This window comes from Pinus tabuliformis, chromosome 3_2, assembly GCF_031772625.1.
Source record: "Pinus tabuliformis cultivar Carrire ecotype Pingquan chromosome 3_2, CPIR1, whole genome shotgun sequence".
Lineage (NCBI taxonomy): Eukaryota > Viridiplantae > Streptophyta > Pinopsida > Pinales > Pinaceae > Pinus > Pinus tabuliformis.
Window position 1 is genome coordinate 556,138,255 of NC_142302.1, and position 5,825 is coordinate 556,144,079.

The following is a 5,825-nucleotide window of genomic DNA, read 5'->3' on the forward strand; positions in this document are numbered from 1 at the left end:
AGTAGTTCTCCTTCCATCAGTCTCACTGCCACCCCAATTAGAGCCTCTGAAGCCAATTAGCTTGACTTCCTTACTATCATACTTTAAGAAGTGATGTATAGTGCCACAAAGATACCTTAATATATGTTCAGCAGCTATCTAGTGATCATGACGAGGCTCCAATTGAATCTGACTAAGAATGTTCACGACAAAACATATATCTAGCTAAGTATTTACTAGATACATTAGGGAATCCACAAACTGTCGATATGAGGTAGGATTCATGAGACTAGAGTCAGAGCTCCTCAATTTCTTAAGGTTGGTGATCGTAGGAGTAGGCATCAACTTGGAATCCATCATCCCAATTTTTTGCAATATCTTGATGATGTACTTTCCTTACCCCAAGTATATATCCCCAGGTCTGTGCCATACTTCTAGACCTAGGAAATAGTGCATCATTCCTAGATCCTTCATTTCAAATTCAGTTACCAACATCTTCTTTCATTCTTAAATTCTACGCTTTAGACATGTGATGAATAGATCATCCACATATAGTAAAATAATAATGGGATAATTATTCCCAATCTTGATGTATCAATTTGGATCAGTAGTACTCTTCACAAACCCAATTCTAAGTAGTTATGCATCCATCCTTTCATACCATGCCCTAGGTGCTTGCTTCAAGCCATATAGGGACTTTTTAAGTCTGAAAACATGAGAGTCCTTGTTATTCACTTCAAATACCTCGGGTTGTTCAATGTACACTTCCTCATAAATGGTCCCATTCAAAAATGCGGTCTTAACATCCATTTGATGGATATTCCACCCCATTGTAGCGGCCAATGAAACCAATGATCTAATGGTAGTGTACTTTGTTGTAGGTGCAAAGGTTTCTTCATAATCAATGCCTTCCTTTTGAGAGAAGCCCCTTGTGACAATTCTCACTTTGTAATTGTCTATACTTCCATCAAAAACATGTTTGATCTTATGATCCACTTCAACGTGACAAAATATTTGTCACTAGGTATAGGAGTGATCTCCCAAACCCCATTCTTCATGATGGATAGATATTCTTCTTGCATAGATTTCTTCCAAACCTCTTCATGCGCAACTTCTTTGAATGTAGATGGTTCGGCTTCAATTAACTTTTTCATACCAAAATATCTCTTTTGTTTCTTACTTTCCCTGACGGAACCTTTCACAACTCATGTCCTTAAACATATTCTAGTGTAGATTTCAACCAAATTGGCCTTGTCCTTGTGGTTGGGAAAACCACCAATTGAATAGGCTCACTTGGTCCTTCTTCTTCGATATTTGTAGTAGAGTTTTCATGATGAACTTATTCTTCTTCAAATATGGGAACTTCTTCGTCATCAGAATCAATAGGAATATCCTTTGATTTCTTGTATGCTTGATTTTCATCAAATATGACCTCCCTGCTTACTTCATTGTGTCTTCCTTCCTTTATGTAGATTCTATATGCTTTCAAGGAAAGGCTATAACCAATGAATATTCCCTTTATACTTGTTGAGTCCAACTTCTTTCGCCTGTCTTTCAAAACATGGTTATATGTTGGACTTCCAATATGCAGAGGTGATCCACACTCGGCTTATTCCCTTTGAATACTTCTTCAATTGTAGTATTATCAAGACTCTTATGAGGACTTCTATTTTGAATGTATACGACAGTAATCACTGCTTCTCCCCATAAGAAATTTGGTAGATCTTGATAAAGGAGCATAGTTTGAATGCGTTATTCTATTGACCTTTTCTTCCTTTCGGCCAATCCATTTTGTTCGGGATAGTAGGGAATAATGAGCTCCCTCTTAATACCTACTCCCTTAAATATGCAATCAACTCTTTAGAATTATATTCCCCACCATTGTCAGACGTCATATTTTTTATATTTCTTTCAGTTAGGGTTTCCATGTCAGCCCTAAACTCCTTGAACTTATCAAATACTTCATCTTTAGTTTTGAAGAGGTAGAGCCATGTCTTCCTAGAATGGTCATCAATGAATGTCACATAGTAAAGATGAAATCCAAGTGATTTTTCAGACATAGGCCCACATACATCGGAATGGATGTGGTCTAATATCTCTTTAGACCTAGTTTAACTATTATGAAATTACTTTCTAGTATGTTTCCCCAAAGAGCATCCCTTGCACACACCTTCATGATATAAATTCATATTAGGAATACCATGAACTAGTTGACTAAGAGTAGGGATGACCTTGTAATGCATATGACCATACCTCTTATGCCATAGCTCAATGGGACTTATTTCCATATGAACCAAAACTCGAGGAGGTGGTGTAATGACCTGATAAAGACTTCCTTCACATACTCCAATAACCCTAGATTTACCAATGCTAGAGTATTTTCCCAAAACCAATACTTTTCCATCAATAAAATAAACTCTTTCCCCTTTATATTCTAAACAAGAAATACAAATCAAATTCTTTTTCAAACCTGGAACATAGAGAATGTTGTTGAGATGAAACTTCGATCCATTATCCAGCTTCAATGATGTTGATCCCATGCCTCTAACGACATAGCTTTTGTTGTCACCCAATTCCACTTCATAAGAGGATGGACCCTTTGATAGTGTATGAAGTTGCTTACTTTCATGAGTCATGTGTCTCGACTCTCCACTATCAATGATCCATGTATTGTCATCAGTAAGAGAACCTGTAAGGGCAACCAAGAATCCTCAACTCTTGACCTTGTTGAACAAGTAGTAGATGACCTTGATCCAGCTTCCAGTAGTGTTGTAACTGATTCTTATGTAGTTCCATAGAGGGAAAATCCATGCCAACAAAGTTATCTTCGACTCTTCCTGACCTTTGATATGATATCATGTTGGAAAATCAAAGTAATTATATTAGGGTGTGATTCTCCTTTCTTGATAATTACTTGTTAGTGTGTTGGCTTCTTTTACTTCTTTATTATCTTATATTTCATAAAGTAATTACCATATTATGTGTGTATTAAGATCATAAAACAAAAGACACAAGATATAGGCAGTATGTCAGGGGAAAACCCCCCTCAAGGGGAAAACCCCCCTCAAGGGGAAAACCCAGTCAAGATAATTATTCCTTTAAATAGCATTATTTGAGACTCTTCATCCTAGACCAATACCAGAATTTCCCTCCACACTAGGTCAGCCTTCTAGATCTTTGATCCCTTCTAGCAACTTCGACTAGGCAGTAGCTTCCGAAAACACCGAAACCTTAGGAGATTTCGATCTCCTAATCCAAACCACGAAATAGAGCGAGAGAGGCATCAAAAGTTCGATTTTCTTCATCTCTATAGAATTCCCTAAAATCACACTTCTTTTGACCTCCTTGAAACAAACTTTGTACTTCTCCAACTCTTCTTGAGATATTGAACTTGCTTGAGAGTTGATGCTACAAATGACTTTGACCTCCTTAAATATATAGACTTCTTGTGGGTAAAATTAGGTTCATTAGACCAAATTGATCTCTCTTAGGCCAACTTGATGTGGAGGGTAGATAATTCGTATTTGACTCAATACTAAACCATTTTACATGATTCAAAAGACCAAAAAGGGTCTCTTTGAATGTACAATGACTCTATAAACTCAATATTAATCCTAGGAGTCCACAATGGGGACTTTGAATAATATAATGATGACCCAAACATGAAGCCCATGCTTTAATAAGTCATTGTTACAATAATAAAAATTATTTTCTTTATTCTTTTGAAAAGTACATTACATAATGTCTCAATTAAATTAATGAAGATCGAACACAGTTACATTTTCTAACAATAACAAGAGCCACATGGTGTCAATGTCACTGTTCTTTCTTTTTTTCACATTGTCATTGAAACTGTGTGGCTTTTGTATATAAAATTCATATCCAAGTTGCAATGACAATACCAGTGCTATGAATGAATTACTTTCGCTGCATTTAAAATCATAAAATGCAGGTTGTACTTTTATTTCATGTCAATATATTATTGGCCTTTCCAAGTAGGGATGAATATCACTTCTCATTTTTTTTTTCATGACAAATTTTGTGATTCAAATTTGATTTTTTAAAAAACAAAAAATTATGTACAAGTGATTAAGCTGGTCCATTTTGCTGATTTTGACACTATATCCACAAGGATTGTTGAGGTGATATTTTTATACAAAAGGTTTTCTTGGTGTATAAACAAGGTTGCTACCAGGAATAATCCATAACCACGATCACCCACATGAGAACCTTGCTATCCATGCGCCATATGGAAATAAATACATGGATACCATCCTTCTTTTTACCCTTCCCCATTGAGATGATCACAGAAATAAAAAAGCCCAAAATTAAACATGGAAAGGTGGTTCCCAGCTGGCGCAGATCATGTTATTGGCATGTCACTATATATATAGTTTATATTTTTTAGTAGAGTAGTTTGAAGCCATACAAATTTTTGGGTTTGTTGTGTCTATTCAACCACCAAGAATAAGACGGTTATGGATCTACCTCCATCGTTAGCGATGGAAAACCTTAATATAAAGAGGCAAAAATTTAATCACCTTATCCTTGATCTTCAAAACTAGTTAGGAAAGAGAGGATGAGAAAATTTCCACCTTAAAGTGGATCGTCAAACCAATTTTAATGTTAGAAATTTGTGGGAAACCAAACAATCGACATTAGACTCTAGAAGTTATCGAGCCTTAGTATCCTCTACAAACTTGATTTCTGCTATGTATTCTTCTAATTTTAAAAGAAAAGCATTTGCCTCAGTTACCATAAATCTGCCATGAAAAATACCATGGGGATGTGGATGTTGAGTAAAATACCATAGTCAGGTCCAGAGGATCCCCTAGCAGAGACAATATAAAAATCAAGTTGTCGAGTCACCCCCACCTTACTTAAGAAAACAACCCCCAAAGATTTGTCCCTCCCACTATTGTTCAAATATTGAAGGGTGTTGAAATTAGACACACTATAACATGTATAGTTGAACACATAACCTATCCTAACTGAGGCCAAGGCAACACAAGTCCAACATTCCACCCAATTATACTTCCAAGCAATCCCACTCCAAGACTTACTCTCAAATTTCACCCAGATTGGCCCACCCAATTCCTAGACAACTAAATTTCCCCTGAAATAACGAAAAACATAAATGCGAAAGGACGAGGAGATACAACCTTGCCAACCTAAAGTGAATTCATAATGAAAATGTAGCTTACACATAACTTACCTTCCCTTGTCATGCTACTCTAGACCAAGGCCACAAACTTACTTTTCATTCTATAATTGCTGATAGACATACGAGAGGGAGAATTCTAGGCCTTCCCACTATCAAAAATCGCCTAGACAGACCCATCCTATTATAGGATGATTGAAATCCCTCCACCACATAGAAAAGACAAAATTCAACTAGAGGAAGAGGTACGACCTTGCAGGCCCAAGGCAAAAAACACACAGACAATGCATAGGAAACACTATTTTCGACCCCTCATCCCTTTGCTTCAAGCCACTCCCATAAAATTTCCCTACATTTTGCAGGTTTGAACATGCTTACATGCAAGAAAAAGAAAGATACTAAGGGAAGGGACCATGCACGAACACATATGATCCTATGAAATATTTTCCCTTTGAAAAATCAATACAAATTACCGAATTATTGTATACTACCTTCCCACCTTCTCCTTCCATCAATTTAACATGGTAATTGTCATTATTCCAAACTTTGACCTCACACGATTACATTGGATCAATAATCCATCCATGGTTTGTGAACTCAACTACATTATCCTTTCTATTAATACACACACAATACCCATTGAAATCATGAACTTCCAACATTATTCTTCACTAGGGGCGAGTGC